This window comes from Corythoichthys intestinalis, chromosome 7 (genome assembly GCF_030265065.1).
Source record: "Corythoichthys intestinalis isolate RoL2023-P3 chromosome 7, ASM3026506v1, whole genome shotgun sequence".
Classification (NCBI taxonomy): domain Eukaryota; kingdom Metazoa; phylum Chordata; class Actinopteri; order Syngnathiformes; family Syngnathidae; genus Corythoichthys; species Corythoichthys intestinalis.
Window position 1 is genome coordinate 26,807,423 of NC_080401.1, and position 17,602 is coordinate 26,825,024.

The 17,602-nt window shown below is 36.5% G+C and overlaps 1 protein-coding gene across 1 annotated transcript in view; it reads left to right on the plus strand.

The window, feature by feature from the left end:
- Nucleotides 1–1,945: 1,945 nt before the first annotated feature.
- Nucleotides 1,946–17,602, plus strand: part of pde4ba (phosphodiesterase 4B, cAMP-specific a) — a 240,747-nt gene continuing 225,090 nt past the window's right edge. The window contains exon 1 of the mRNA XM_057842031.1: nucleotides 1,946–2,308. The gene's annotated coding sequence lies outside the window, so the exon portion shown is untranslated. The remainder of the gene's footprint in view (nucleotides 2,309–17,602) is intronic.

A 17,602-nucleotide genomic window follows, 5' to 3' on the forward strand; every position in this document is an offset into this window, starting at 1 on the left:
TTGAGCTCAAAGGGGCTGCGGAACAAACTATAATAATAATAAAACCGAGGAACGACAATAGGTTACCTAAAAAAAACATTCGCACCTGCATGTCCATACTGTTTAGTTATGGATGTGCTCTAAGTCAAATAAAGTCAGATCAACTTTTATTTGTTTAGACCAAATCACAACAACAGTCAGTGGCGCCTCCAGAAATTTTTCACAGGGGTGGCCAGATGGGGCCACTTAAAATCTTGGGGTGGCACACCAAAACTAAAAGCCATAATTTCAGGTTACTTTAGCGTATTGTGTAATATTTGATGCTACTATTGATTTAATGTGCATAGTCCATAACTGTCCAGTCAACATTTTGAGTTCCACAAGAATTCTGTTTTATTGTGTTATGCATATACTGTATTAGGCATAAGCAGGGGTGAAAGTGGCTAGAATTTCTTGCCGGAACTCCCCGACGTGAAGGTTCTCATGGAGCCAGAAATTTTATTTATTTATTTATTTATTTTATTTATTTATTTATTTTTTTGGTGTCAAACCTCTTCAACTGCTGAAATGCAAAGAAAACTTTTAGCACAGTTATTTCTATAACACATACAAAAACTGATTTTCATTCAAAATTGTCTTTTTTCAATGATTTGCAAAATAAAAGTTAACAAAAACGGCAATAACCCCAACCTCCAATTGCTAATATTTATTTTCCGTCATTTCTTCACATACTAAATGCAAAATCTAAATTTTAACTACTTAAGAACATAGGATGTATATTAAAATTGAATATTAAAATTGAAGTTAATGTAAACATTTCCTTTTTTTTCTTTTTTTCTTTTTTTCTTTTTTCTTTTTTCTTTTATAACAAAGATATAAGTAACATACATACAGAAAAATAAGTACAAATGACATATTATGTAGAGTGAAATGAAATATATCTTGAAGATTGCCCAAACAGACTTTCTTAAAAATTTGATCCATTTTATGTTGCATTGCCCTTTTTTTTTGGTCGCATCAATTCAACCTTTTTTTGTTTTTTGTTTTGGGTGTTCCAGAAAACATGCACATTTAAACCAATCAGAGGTAACTATCTCTGCTAATCACATGTCAGTACAGTATGTCAGCCAATTAAATGGATAAATGCTGCGTGCATTCGCACATTGCCGTGACTCATCAGATAACTGCAGCAGCTGGGGAAACCTCCATGCCGTCCGTTGAATAAAATAAATAATAAATATTGGTGGAAACTGATTACGCTACACATGCACTTTATTATGCTTGTTGTTAACACTTGTGTATGTAACTCTGATGTTGGTAGATTGTTTTCTTCTTGGAGATGAAATGCATGTGTGGCAGCTTAGCTTTTTTTTAAATTTTTTTTTTTAAACATAGCGTTTTGACCGTTGCCGTCATATTTTCGGAATCGAAGCACCGTGTACCGGAACAGCATTCCGGCCCTGAATCTTATACCAGAACTGCGTTCTGGCCCTGAATCTTATACCGGAACTGCGTTCCTGACCGTTCTGGCCCACTTTCACCCCTGGGCATAAGGTGTACATTTAACAAAACAAAATGCATTCATTTGGGATGAAATGTATAACTGATGCTACAACAATCTAACGATATACTGGCAAGCGGGTTGGCCAGTGGGGTGGCCAACAAATTTGTAGGCGGGGGCGTGGTCACCCCCCCCCCCCCCCCCCCCCAGGTAAGACTAATGCCCACCCACAACTGGCATCCTGGTAACACCACTGCTTTGGACTTTCCTGGCCATTTTTCACACGTTAATTCATATGATCCCTCCGTTCTCTCGTCACACTCCAACTGACTGACTGATGTCATTATCCCCACGCCACCAAGCCAAGATGCTGTGCTTGTCTACCCTTTTGAAGCGGCTCAATTGGTCCATGCAGCAGAGGAGGAGGTGACAGAAGAGGGAAGGGGAGGGGAGGACCGATGGCAACACCGACCCACGAAGTCACGCTGATGGAGCTCCGTGTTTGCACAGGACAACTTCCAAGTGGGAAGAAACCCTCATTTGTCTTTTGCGCGGTTTAGCGGAATATTCGGGTATAAGTAAGTGGCAACAAAGCTCAGATGAAGTGGTTCTCAACGTCTATATCAGCCCGCTGAGAGAAGGAGGAAGCTGATAAGGACTTTATCGCAAGAGAGGATGACACAATAATAGAAAATAAGAAGCGGCGATGGACATGTGTGCTGTGTTAAATAGAATGCTCATCTTCTAATAAAAAAAACAACGCGTTAGAGGCACCGGGATTCCCTTTGGTTTCCCTTTGTCCCCACGTGTGGAGGAGGCTCAACTGAGGTAAGCCAGACTCGCTTTGTTCCTGCTTAGCGAACTGGATGCACTTTTGCTTTTGCAAAGCGTCGCTGGTTGAATAGTCAAACATTTCTAATTGCAACCAATTGAGAAAAGTTGCCGGAAAACACGTCTGAAGAGAGATTTGTGTGTGTTTTCGGTGACAAGTTAAGCTCCAAAGCTGTTTGTCGCGCTTAAGTAAATAATGATTTACTGTCAAATGGTGTTCTGTCAATATGATCCGCTTTGTATTTATTAATGCCGACTATGATTTACAGTAACTCAATCAATCCAATCTGCTTAAATTGTTTATTTGCATTTATACAAAAAGTAGAATACATCCTTGTAGGTATAATCACCTTCAATATTACTAAAGTGATGACATAGAGGGAATTCCATCAAGCATCAAATTGTGCTTAGCCCTTCCTAGGACAATGGTCACTATAATGAACAGTTAAGATGTCTAACTAGGGGTGTAACAAAATATCGAAATGGTGATATATCGTGATACTTTGTATCCCAAAAGGTTATCGATATGCTACTGCCAAGAATCGAGATATCGTTTTAAAAAGGTGTCAATGTTAAAAAAAAAAAAAAAACAACCTACAAGTTGCTACCAAAATCTTCCACCATGATGGTGTCTCAGGTAACTGTAAGGCTGCCATTGACGGTCCTCGACGCCCAATCCATTTAGCATAGGCGGAGTTTGACTTTTGGGGCGGGGGGCACAACATGTTGATGACCCCGAAACGCAGTGTCAGCAATAAAATTAATTTATAAGAATATTTATAATAAGTTGACAATGAGCGTTTTTTGTTTCCCATCATTCCAAATCAGGCTGCTTAGGCAGTACTTTTCGCCAAGATCGTCATCCGTTGAATATGGTACGCCCGTCAGTGTCGTGCCAATGTAGTTACCCCAGTCAAAAATTGTATCCCCTGGGTGGAGCCATATGGAGTTAGATTTGTGTCTTTATTATTCAATCCAAAGTTGCTTAATAAAAAGAAAAGTTGCTTCAGTCAAAATATATATTTTCAACAACAACAACAACAAAAAAACCCAATCAAAAAAAAAATGTGTTTGAATGCAAAAATAAATTTGAAACGGAAAAAAATGCATGCGAAAGCTATTTTTCTTTGATTTTTTTTTGTTTTTTTTTTTTGTTGTTGTTGTTGATTGAAGCAACTTTTTTGATTGAAGTTGAAGGACATTTTTGTCATTATTCAATCAAAAAATAAGTTGCTTCAAAAAAAAAAAAAAAAAAAAAGAATTCAAAAAGAAAAATCACTTCAATCAAAAAAAGAGTTTTTGAATGCGAAAAAGTATTTGAGATTGAAAAATTTGCATTTGAACACAAATTTTCATCGAAAATGTTTTCTTTGATTGAAGCAATCCTTTTTGTGTTTGGACCATATTATGGGTAGGACATTTGTGTCTAAATCATTTAATCCCCCCCAAAATTGCTTCAATCAGAAAAAATTCAATCAAAGAAAAAAAATCATTTGAAAAAAAAAAAAAAAAAATTATATGCAAAGCAAATGACTGTCTAAGTTGCTAGTCACATGATCTGTTCATAAAATAATTTTGACCCATTATAAAACATGCTTTCAAAATGAGAAGAATTTCTGATGGGAAATTGCTAAATTATGAGCTTGCCAACTTGGAAATATCGGTTTTGAATTTGAAAAAAATTGCTTTATGATCTAATTCTGAAGGGTTCGGTGAATCCACAAGTGAAACTAGAGGGGTTCGGTACCTTTAGCAAGGTTAAAAACCACTGATATATAGGAGTCTTCATCATTCACAGATAAACCCCCTTAGCCTGGATTAAACGGTATTATAGCAATACAGTCATATATCGTGGTTTTGCAATTATTTGCACTTTCAGTTCTTTAATACTTTCCGGCCTTTTATTTATTATGAAATATATCGTTGTCATAAAGCACTTTGGACCTTTCGGGTTTTTGTAAAGGGCTATAGAAATACATTTGATTTGATTTGATTTGATTTGATTAATAAAATAAAGTAAATTGAAGCACCCTAAATCTATAATGCAACAATAAAAAATACAGCGACTGAGATAACATTGTTATTATCAATATGATAAATTGTTTGAAGACTATAAAAACAAAGAAAAAATCAAGAATACGACGAATGAGAAATACAAGTGGGAAACTCAGGAGAAACAATCAAATAAAATACTGAATGCAATACACTAATGCAAAAACATGGTTGAGTCAACCAAACTCTTTCCAAACAGAGCTTTTAAAGTAATCTGGTGGAAATTTTAGTTTTAATATTGCAATATACATCGCAATATATCGCAAACCCTCAAAAAGTCACAATGTAAGTTTTTTTCCGATATCGTTCAGCACTCATTTATACTGTGTATTTTCAACATTATTAATCATTATTGTTGTTTTTTTTAAAACTAGATTAATAAAATAAAATTGAATAAAAACAAATACACACTGCTTACGATCCCAAGTACCACTCCAAAGTTGATTTTATTTTTTTCCCCATAGTGTTTAACTCATTGCACGCCACTGAAGACAATAGACGTTCAATTCATTTAAACCGGGAGGATTGGCTGGGAATGCTCTTTTTTTCCCTCTCCCCGTCTAAATGGATTCGACGTCTAGTGCCGCTAATGGCAGCCAATGAGTTAAATAAATGAGTGTCCTGTAAAGGTGAAATAAATAATTCTTGCATGAACGGGTTAAATCTGCGCTTAGTTTATACAGATAGATACGTAGATAGATAGTTTCAGTAGATAGATTTACAGTATTTAACAGACTCAATGTCCAGATCACAACAACACAACACAAAAGATAAAAAACATAATAATTAAAACAGTAATATAATAAGGAGTGGACTACAATAAACAACACTGGGTCTCCTAGCGACCCACTTTTAAAAGGCACATATACTAGTGCTTCCAAAACCGTGACAAGTAGCATGTAAAACAATGCAAAATGTTAGGCCCAACACAATCACATTTTTAGAACCATTCAGACAACCAATAAAATTCAACATGAGTATCCTTAAAACAGACTGAAGGGTATTATATGTCATGAAAAGCACACTTTGACCTTTTATCCCTCCAAAAGGTAAAACAGGTATGTTTTATGCATTGCTTAGGAATGTAAATGACCTTTTTTATAACAGCATACATAGAATGTGATTAGTGGATAAATTCTATGATGATTGATTTGATGAATGATTTTGAATTCAATCTTGGCTCAAAAATACCAATATCAAACCATATCCGGCCTACCACATACATGGTTGTGGACCACGATAGCAAATGACAGGTAATAGCTTGATTTTTCCTGATAGAAGGATTTGTTCTGATTTTGGCACAAAACCTGACCCAAAGTGACCATTTTTATAATTATCACACAAATTACTCGCCTCCAGGTATACAGTACTTAGCGTATTTTTCGGACTATAAGTCTCACCCGAGTATAAGTCGCACAAGTCATAAAATGCCCAACGAAGAGGAAAAAACATATATAAGTCGCAATGGAATATATATCCCATTTTGGGGGGAAATTTACTTGATAAAAACCAACGCATAGAACAGATGTGTCATCTTGAAAGGCAATTTAAAGTAAAAATACAATAGAGAACAACATGCTGAATAAGTGTACAGTATAATAATGTTACATGATGCATGAACAACGAAATGCGAATGTACTGTCCTCGGTCCTGGCTATACAGCGAGCTAAACTCCCAAATGACGATGGTGGACGTCTGTATAATTTGCTGACTTTATTTTGGCCGTCATTATAATACCATCATTTGAAAAGTGAAACTAAAAATAGAAATAATACAAATCCATTTCGTCCTCGATACCAAACAGGTTCACATCAACCTAAATAAATAAATGGTAATTAGCTGCTATTACAGCAATGACACAAACGGTTAGCATGCGTTCGCTAGCATTAGCACATCGTTCAAACAACCACGCAACTGGCTCTAAGTGTCCGATCGCGGGTGGAAAACACACAATAACAATAGAAAAGATGATACACACAGTCACTGCCTTTCTAGAGATATTTTACAAGCATAAACAATGAACGTAGGTTCTCAGTCGTGTTTCTCTCTCTCTCTCTCTCTCTCGCCCACTCGCTCAGACGCTGTGTAGCTGTCCGCCTTCTTCTGGCATGTGAGCGTTTTTCATCACGTAAACAAGTGCAAGTGCGCCCCCACTTGGGCTTGAAAGCGCCACAAATTAAAAGCATGCATTTCAATATAAAAAAGTCAATAATACAATTGAACACACATTGCCAAAGGCAGAACACGAACGTGGCCATAGCTATTAAGAGTTATACAGATAACTATAGCATAAATAACATGCTAACAAGTTTACCAAACCATCAGTGTCACTCCAAAACACCAAAATAACATGTGAAATGATATCATAATGTGTTAATAATTTCACACATAAGTCGCTCCTGAGTATAAGTCGCACCCCCAGCCAAACTATGGGGAAAAAAAACTTCGACTTATAGTCCGGAAAATACAGTATATACATTTTTTTCAAGACTTCCTATGTCAAGCTCAGTTTGTTTTTAAACTGCCTATAACAATAAAATGCAGGCACCATTGTGTACACATGATAACACAATATGTTTACAGTCCTAACGACTTTCTGAGGGAAACATAAGTATGATGTGGCCTGCGATGATAATGAGTTTGTCACTCTGCTCAAAGAGATAACCTTGTTAACTCGCAAGCGTGGTGTTAACATTCATTTTCTCTTGCCAGCAGTATTGTGAGGAAATGCATCAATATGTGTACCGTCAAGTTACCCTCATTCAGGTTGCAAGCTGGTGCATATTCTAGCTGACTTAAAGTACATGTACAAAATTATTCACATTGTAGTTCGGACAAACAGAAGTTAGTTTTTCAACTCAGAAGCACATTAAACAGAAACGTGTGTACACCATACGGGAAGGTTTGCGCTTAAATCAAACCTAGAAACTGAAGGAGACTTGGTAACCATTATAATTACCTCTGTCTCTTTCATACTCAAATTCTTCATGTAGGTAATTATTGATTGGATGTCTGAAAACTGCTTGTCTTTGTAATTTTAACTCTTACATTTGGCGGCGCAATAAAAATTGACCTGGCTTAGCTCCGAACTTGTGTGAACATGTCACGAGAATGATTTAAGACTTGTATTTGTGGATGTTCTTTGTTTCAGACTTATTTTTCTGCAAGCTTGATTGAATCACATATATATTTGTCTCGTTAATATGGCTAGACTCCATTTAAATAGACTTTAAATTCCTGCCCATCTTGATACAGTCCCTGTTTGATCGTTTCTGGATTACTATTGTGACGCAAATTTTGTTGTCTGTTCTATTAGTGTGTCTCAATATGCCCTAAAGTCATTTTCTGTTCCGAAACAGATCCAACTGCAGTCGATATTAGATGCCAGTCATGCATTCTTTTATTAGCTTTTTTTTTTTTTGCTTTCTGGGAACAGAGACATCACAAACCTCTTGCTTTGTTTTGACAGTTCTAACAGTTTGAATCATATACTACCTCCAGTGGTAGAACTTCATGTGTAACATCAACAACCCAAATGGGAGATGTGAAGATGTTGCTCTCATGCCAGTCTTTATTGAGAGCGAGCTTCAACTGTTATCGTTGCCTTTCTGTCTCAGGCATACCCATGGCATGAAATCAACACTCATGAAAAGAAAATAACAGTCTGCCCCACTTCAGTTTTTTTCCGTCCATCTTTTGCTATTGGTACATTGTTCATTGTTCTTTACCTGCCACCATTCATTCCCTCAATCAATTATAGCTTTGTGTTTGAATATACTTAATATGTGAATAGAAAAACCCAGTAAATATTGTCACACAGCATGACAGTAATTACCTGTTTTAGGCTGTCAAGATCGACTTGACAAATATGTAATCAGTATCTAAATTATTCATTGTTCTCTTCTCTCAGCAGTTTGATTGTGTTTAGAATGAACTACATGTGCTCTGATTAAATAGCCTGAGCAATCATTGGCTTAGTTTCTCAAATGAAGTTCTCACTCAGCATGAAGCCAGCTAGCAGGTTTTCCACAACTAACAGACGAAACCGAATACTTACAGTGGAATAAAAAAGTATCTGAACCTTTTGGAATATCTCACATTTCTACATAAAATCACCATCAAATTTGATCTGATCTTGTCAAAATCACACAGATGTAAAAACGGTGTCTGCTTTAACTGAAACCACCCAAATATTTATAGTTTTTCAAATTTTTATGAGGGTAGCATGCAAACAATGGCAGAAGAGGGGAAATAAGTAAGTGAATCCTCTTTCTAAGGAGACTTAAAGAGCCACTGATGTCTAAAAAAAACATTATTGCTCATTTGATGTTCGCAAAACGAGCACATGCCTAATTTGTAGACAGACGTTTTGGCAAAATATTTTGTGGACAGATGAAACCAAAGTTGAATTGTTTGGGACTAACACACAACGTCATATGCGGAGAAAAAATCACCAACATCAACACTTCATCCCCACCATGAAGCATGGTGGAGTAAGCATCATAATTTGGGGCTGTTTTGCTGCCTCGGGGCCCAGACAACTTGCAATCATTAATGGAAGAATGAATTCAAAAGTTTATCAGGATGTTTTGCAGGAAAACCTGAGGCCGTCTGTCAGACAATTGAAGCTAAAAAAAGGATTGATGCTGCAACAAGACAATGATCCAAAACGCAGTAAATCACGTAACAATAAAATAAAAAGACGTAAATCAATTTCAGAATGGTTTTAGAAAAACAAAATACACGTTCTGGAGTGGCCAAGTCGAAGTCCAGACTTGAACCCCATTGAGATGCTGTGGCAGGACCTAAAGACAGCGATCGATGCCGGACATCCCAGGAATCTGACTGAACTACAGCAGTTTTGTAGAGCAGAATGGGCCAAAATTAGTCCTGATCGATGTGCCAGACTGATCTTCAGCAACAGGAAGCGTCTGGTTGAAGTTATTGCTGCCAAAAGGGGGGCCCACAAAATATTAAACGGGATGGTTTACTTACTTATTTTTCCCCCCTTCTGTCAGTGTTTTCATACCATCCTCATTAAAATATGAAAACTTATAAATGTTTGGGTGGTTTTAGTTAAAGCAGACAGTTTTTTCATCTGTGTCAATTTGACAAAGATCAAATCACATTTGATGGTGATTTTTTGCAGAAATGTGAGGAATTCCAAAGGGTTCAGATACTTTTTCATACCACTGTAATCTCCACTCTTTGTAGGTTTCACCAACTGTCGGAGGTAATAATTACACAAAGGTACAGAGACTAGGCTATAAAGAGGTACTGATTGGTTTTGATTTTAAAAAGCTAGCACATTCTGTAGGTAGGAAATCAGGCTAGCTTTAATAAAATGGAGACTAATAAATCACAGTGACTTGGGGGGGGTCTCTTGTTAGATCTTGATGAATTGATTACATGATTTCAGACCTTCAGTCTACTAGTACATACTGGAAACCCTTTGTTAGGGAAGTGATAATTGATGACTGATAGCCAGAGGTAAGCTTGATTGTGGACTGTTTATGTGTAATAATTGGTTAGGCTTTCTATGGGTTGCTGTAGTTGTATAAAATACTGGGGTCCAACACTGGTTTCATTTAGTTTACAATCGCAACTCTGACCACAATGCTGTCTCCTCTGTGTGTGCGCATGTGTGTGCTGATGCTATTGATCTCTTGAGGTCAAAATTATATATCAACTCTTGTTGGTCAGCCAAGTACCACGGTGCATTAGTTAATAGAAACCATATGATTTATTCACTCTACAGCAGCAGCATACAACCTATCGTGCACTACACATCCTACTGTAAGAGCATTCTTTATTGTCATCTAAAAATATTGTGAATGCACGGAAAAACAACAGAATTAGCAGTAAAAAATACCATCATCCAAATATGTTTAACAGAAATCAGGAGCAGAATCTTTCTGGCACTCAAGGCATTGTACGAATGGGGATAGACCATCTATTTAGTTCAGTGGTTCTTAACCTGGGTTCGGTGAGTAAGTTTAAGGGGTTCGGTGAAGGTAAAGAAACAAAGAGCCTTATTTTTGTACGGTGATTAAATCCAGGCAAAGTGGCTTTTTAGACCAGGTTTTGGACTGGTTTGCAGGCTTAATCTATTTCTTGTAACTGCTAGTCTGATGGGAGGAGGAACTGGTTTGCTCAGTGGAAGGTTGACTTACACTTGGTATAAGGGAATACAACAGACCAATGGGCAGCGTGGTCTCAAATTTTGACCTGTTTATAAAGCACGCTGTCAAAAAAAAAAAAAAATTTTGAACGGGAATTTTCTAAATTATTAGCTTGCAAGCTTTGATATATTTGTTTTGAAAATTTGGAAAAAAATGCTTTATTATCAAATTCCAAAGGGTTCAGTGAATGCACATATGAAACTTGTGGTGTTCGGGACCTTTAGCAAGGTTAAGAACCACTGATCTAGCTATTCAACCAGATAATTGTCGTCTGTCGATGATAATATTTCTGACGTTTTGTCAGAAATACACTCAATTTCCTCATTAAAAGAAGAGCAAAGAACGTCACTGAAAGTTTTTTTGAAGCAAATCAGTTTTTTTGCTCTTAGCCCGACCAATACGTGATTGTGTGGCTTAATGTGGATTGGTTGGTGACAAGTGTGAAGTGAATAGCCATCGTCCAGTCTACACCCGTATGTTTTTTGAAGGATCCTCCTATGAAAATTATCTTTTTATTTTCTTAGATTATCTTTCCCAGATGGACTTGTGAAAAATATTTCTGTCTGGCGTGTCAAGTTATCAAATCGAGACACCTGGGTCAAAATTTGAAAAATGAGATTATTTTTATTGCGCTCTTAACAAATTTCCCCAAACTGAATCTGATTAGAGTTGGCAATTCAATCACAGTTGTTATCCTTCAAATGTGAGGAAATTATAGATCGCATAATCTGAGAAAATGGCCAAAACAGAACTGAGGAAAGCATTTTTGAAAACACAAAAACTGAATTCTGACCAAAATCTAAATTCAAGTGGTCCTGCTCAGTAATGTAACATACAGTGGGGCAAATAAGAACTGTATTCAGTCAACCACTAATTGTGCAAGCTCTCCCACTTGAAAATATTAGAGAGGCCTGTAATTGTCAACATGGGTAAACCTCAACCATGAGAGACAGAATATGGAAAAAAACAGAAAATCACATTGTTTGATTTTTAAAGAATTTATTTGCAAATCATGGTGGAAAATAAGTATTTGATTTTTTTCCCGCATTCTGTCTCTCATGGTTGAGGTTTACCCATGTTGACAATTACAGGCCTCTCTAATATTTTCAAGTGGGAGAACTTGCACAATTAGTGGTTGACTAAATACTTATTTGCCCCATTGTAATTCATCACGATTTCTCCTACACAATTCAAGATCTGTGCTATGTTAGCACATTCACAATTCTGAAGAAATTGCGTATTTCAAACCCATGGTTATGATAGCAAGCCAGTGCTGTGCAGATGTGTGCATGGGTCATATGGTTGCAACAAAATAACATTGTACTAAGTACCCTCATGAAAAATACCAAATTTCCTTACGATAGGTAATGAATATTCTTTAACAAATACCATACATCGAATAACTGGTGTCACCACCCGGCCACCCAGGGTATTGTATTTACCAGCTGAAATCTGTAAACTTGGTGGAAGCTGCTTGAGAACATGGGCTATTTTGAGCAGCTTTTCCCCCCAGTGCTTTTGATTGATCTGCTTACCAAAACATGCTCAAGATTTTTTTTTCAGTCAGAGTTTATTCATAGATTGTTTAAAAAAAATACCCCCCACCCAAAAAAAAAAACAACAACCCCAAGACAAAAAAATAAAATAAAATACACACATTGCATCCAGATGGTGTCATATCTCAATTTTACACTGTGAAAGATGCTGGTTTCAGTGGATAGGCTCGCTAATATGCAGTAGTTTATATCACAAAATAGTTAACTTTCTAGTCTTTTAAAATTTTATATTGCTCTTTATGGTGAAGAATCATGCTTTTTGTTTTACCATGATTGTGTATTATCACAAATGCAAAAAATATCCTCGTTCATGTTCACCTAGTTCTTGCTGCATGACCCTTTCTGGAATTTTGAAGTGGCCTTTCACTTCCCTGATCGATTGAACAATTGCCTGGTCATGCCTAAAGATCTGCAGGCTAAGTGGAATTGACATTTAATGCAGAGACAGATGCACATGCATTCATTTTTGACAAAATGGTGGAGATGCATGCAGAGTAAATGGTCACCAGGGAATTGCAATTGTATCACTGATAGTCAGGGCACATTTTTTGGTAAATAGATAACTCATTTTTGTTTAATAGCTGAAATTACAAATCCGTGTTTGTCATGTTTTATCAAGATTTTTTTTTGTAACTCATTGCAGCATACATGCTGTATCTGATACAGTATGTTTCAATTAGGGCTGTCAAACGATTAAAATTTTTAATCGAGTTAATCACAGCTTAAAAATTAATTAATCGTAATTAATCCCAATTCAAACCATCTATAACATTTGTCATATTTTTCTGTAAATTATTGTTGGAATGGAACGATAAGACACAAGACGGATATATATATTCAACATACTGTACATAAGTGCTGTATTTCTTTATTATAACAATAAATCAACAAGATGGCATTAACATTAACATTCTGTTAAAGCGATCCATGGATAGAAAGACTTGTAGTTCTTAAAAGATAAATGTTAGTACAAGTTATAGAAATTTTATATTAAAACCCCTCTTAATGTTTTCGTTTTCATTAAATTTGTAAAATTTTCATTCAAAAAATAAACTAGTAGCTCACCATTGTTGATGTCAATAATTACACAATGCTCATGATGCTTAAACCCATAAATTCAGTTGCACCAAAGTGCCAGCAGAGGGAGACAAAAAACACAAGTAACAAGTGGACATGACACTGTGCTGTAATCTGTTTGAGCGGGGCATGTGCATTAATTGCGTCAAATATTTTAACTAGGGCTGTCAAAATTATCGCGTTAACGCACGGTAATTAATTTTTAAAATTAATCACGTTAAAATATTATACGCAATTAACGCAAATGTCCCGCTCAGAAAGTATTCTGCCTTTTGGTAAGTTTTACAGCAAGGCTTTTGTGCTGTCCAACAGCGAACTCTTGTGGTCGCTTTGCGACATGGTTTATTGTTTTCTTGCCAGTTCATTATGGCTGCACGACGTCTCGGGCTGATAATGTTGTGCTTATATGATCCTTGGACAAGATTTGTCCGTAAGTATGGTTGTTGTAAAGAATGTACATATTATGTTAGTAAGCGAAATGTTATATTTTTTGTATGAGACACTTTTTGTTTATATTTAGTGAACCTGTATAGCGTGCTAAGCTAACGTTGTTGCTAATGCAATGCTTGTGTACTTTTATTTTGTAGTTTTACGACGGTCTAAAGAGGACAATGGTTTGAGGCCATTTTATTAATAAATCAGATGAAAAAGGAAGAAGTCTAATTATTAAGGCGTCGTTCACTAGCTGTCTAGCTTTGGAAAAAGTAGACGCTTCGGAGTGAGGACAGCATAGACAGATTTAAATGACAGTAGAGTGAAAGGCCCACTACAGTCCTTATGTACCGTATGTTGAATGTATATATCCATCTTGTGTCTTATCTTTCCATTCCAACAATTAATTTTACAGAATATATATATAATTTACAGAAAAATATGGCATATTTTATAGATGGTTTGAATTGCGATTAATTGCGATTAATTACGATTAATTAATTTTTAAGCTGTAATTAACTCGATTAAAAATTTTAATCGTTTGACAGCCCTAATGTTAACGTGATTAATTAAAAAATTAATTACCGCCCGTTAACGCGATAATCCCTAAAAATAATCTACATTTTCCGTCTAAATTACGGACCATTTAAATTGTAGAAGTGTTTGTGTCCCTGTATGTGTGAGTGAGTGCATATAATTGTATTTGGATTATTAGTTTATTTTCACAATTATTGCTTTTGTGAGTTTTAAAATCAATGCGGAGACATTCCACCCCAATAATACTATTCTGTTTGGAGTTTTCTTTGAAGTGCTTTTGTTTTTATTTTTTAGACTATCCAATTTGTGTATTTGGTTGATTACGTATGCTTTAACACTGTGATTTAGATTCATTTTAGTGTTACCTGCCCTACCTGAAAATGCCCTACTTTAAAACCTATATTCTTTAAATATTATCCTTTACAATGCTTGATTAAATTATGTTCAAATTTACCTCCATCTTCGTTTTTTGGTGTAGCATGTTTCCGCCAATGTGCTTTGCTGTTGTTATTCGTGGGTCAAAATAAATAATTCCCTGAAAGTTGTTGTTCTCGCAACAGTTGTTTTTTTACAGTCTAGATCATCACATTGATTTAACAAATCCCTCAATGTTGCTAGTTACTTCCACCGTAACAAAGCTCAACCTCAGTACATTAGTGCAGAAACATACTGTACCTGTGTTCTGATACAATCTGACATGTTCCCTGGGAAATCAATATTCAATTAAATTACTACTGTGCACCACTACTGACATCTACGACAAACATTTTAAAATCTGATGCTTGCTTGAGAACTAGATTCCTGTTCATCGTTTGTCATCCTACTTCGTTCACACGTCAGGGTCACTATTACAAGACTTAATAAAGCTATTGCTTCATCTAGAGGCCAGATTTCAGCACAAACGGTATGATTATACCAGTGGCGGATGATGGTATTTCAGAGAGGGGAAGCTCAAAGTGTGTCTGCCTGTGAGTGCTTTGTGACTGTGGAGGGGCTCAGCGGAACCTGCTTCTTGGTAGGAAAAGGAACTTGAGTGACAGAAATCAGTCTACAGACTAGGCATGTGCCGGTAGAATATTCTGACGGTATGATAACCTTAAGCTAAAATATCATGGTTTCACGGTATTGCATTTACAGCTTAATATTTGTTACTTGGAGATATTTGAGTTAAAAAAACCAACAAAAAAAACCATTGAACACGATATTTTTTTTTCAAAACATATTAGCAAATTAGAACTTAAGTATAATGTTAAAATAAAAAAATATATATATATTTTAAAATAAAAAAAGATGCAGAAAACACTAAGCCTGTCGCAATATGCAATAATTCCATTTATCGAGCGATAAATAAAAATGAATGCGGTAATTTTTCCGCTGCGACTTATCGCCGCACGTGCGTGCGCGCGTGCAGCAGACGTGCTGTTAAAAGTTCGGATTCCTCGTTACCAACTGCGCAAAATGCATCTTCGTTCCAGGTCCGGCAAAAACTAGCGCCGGAGCAAATCGTTCCCATTATATCCTATTGTTCAACGTATACCGGCCGCATCAGTGCTCCGGAGTGACTGTGGACCATCTACGGCGCGCCGGTGTTGTTGACGTGTGGCCGCTCCCGTCAGGAGTGACATTTCACACGGGGCGGCTATTTTTCGGCACAACGCCGGATATTTACAACGAAGTCCGCCAAAACATTGTTACCAACTTGGCTGCTACGAACAACCTCGCTTTGACAACGAACAGCTGAATGAAATTAAGAGCGCTGTGCTTCAAACTCGTCTTGTTTATGAAAGTCGATTGTCATATGCTGGTGAGCAATCAGCAAATGTGACTTCAGCGGCAAGCGGCGCTTGCTAACTTTTTTAATGCGCGCACACACTAGATATCATGAAATGGCAAACTAGATGTGCTATGTCCCATGCCATTGGCTACGTGAGAGCAGAGTGATTATGGGACACGTAGTCCATATATTACATCGATGAATTCTAAACTGTCATGACTGAATGGAAATTAAGAAGGCCAAATCAATCCATACCAGTGACTACAGATAATGTTGCAAATTTTGTTAATTCAGTACGTGACACGGATGGATTCGGACCACAAATAGGATGTCTTGCTCATGTAGTAAACCTAGCTGCTAAGAGAGCTTTAGCAATCAACAGTGTGCCCTGCCTCACTTTACAAACAGTAAAGATTGTTCTCAGCACTTTTATACACATTTTTTTCAGATCAGTAAGAAGTAAGCACATAAATATTATTAACTAAAATGCCTGTTTATATGATGGCAATTTAATTTTTGCTCGTTAGCAAAAACAAAAAACAGAGCATTAAACGTATTGAATCGGATCGAAAATCGTGTCCCCCGTATCAACAATTGTACAGAACCGTGACTTAACTGTATCGTTGCATCCCTATGAAACACCAATGCAGAAACTATGACGGGAAAAGTTTTCATTTTCCTAAATGCTTAAGTTATTAAGTGCAATTTTTTTTTTAAAAACACATTTGATTTATTCTGTGTTTCTGTGCGGTATCAACATTGTTGTTTTTTTACTTAAGAGGCATGGTCTATTGTTTTTAGTTGTGATTTCTTAAAAAGTATTTTTGAATTTAAGAGTAAATATTTATCGCGTTTAAATGGGTGTACTTGATCTATTAATATATACTGTATTCTCACCGTGTTATTGTAAATTGGTTAAAAAAATTGGGGGGGGGCGCAATAATATCGCATATCGCAATAATTTATGGGAATAATTATCGCACACTAAAATTTGTTATCTCGACAGGCCTAGAAAACACCATGTTTTACCATCGCTAGACACACCAAACACGCTGGAGTTAACGCATAGCTGGTGGGAAACGTTTATGAAAGTGTTTACTAACCTTTAATATTGCATAAATGCTAAATGCTATAATTGCATATTGGAGGTATTGCCTCCTCGGCAACCACCCTCCGCAAACATGTTTTACATGTCCGTTGGCCTTCCTCCTCTAAGCCGCGGCCGTCTGTATCTTTTCTGTAGCCGAATAATTCCCTTACCAGCTCTTTCATTTTCTTGGATGGGTGGAAAAAGTTTAGGAGTTTCACCTCGTCCAGCCATTGTGTAGCACTGCTGACTCACTGACACTGAGCAACAAATGGTGAAGGAGGGTTGAGCCTTGCTGCTGCAAGCGAGGGATTTCTCTATGCATTTTGGGGACATAAAAAATAGCTAATACCCTAGAGATGGTATGGCGGAAAATTTTTGCGGTTTTGAAACATTGATGTTTTCATACCACGGTATACCTTGAAACCGGTAATCGGCACATGTCTACAACAAACATAACAGCTACAAAAGGAAGAAAAAAATGAATAGCAGAAATAGAAGCTCGATTTTTTTTTTTTTTTTTTTTTTTTTGCTAGTTGTTTTTAACAAAGAACGTGTCGCTAGTATGATTACAAAAGTCTCCGGTTCAACTCT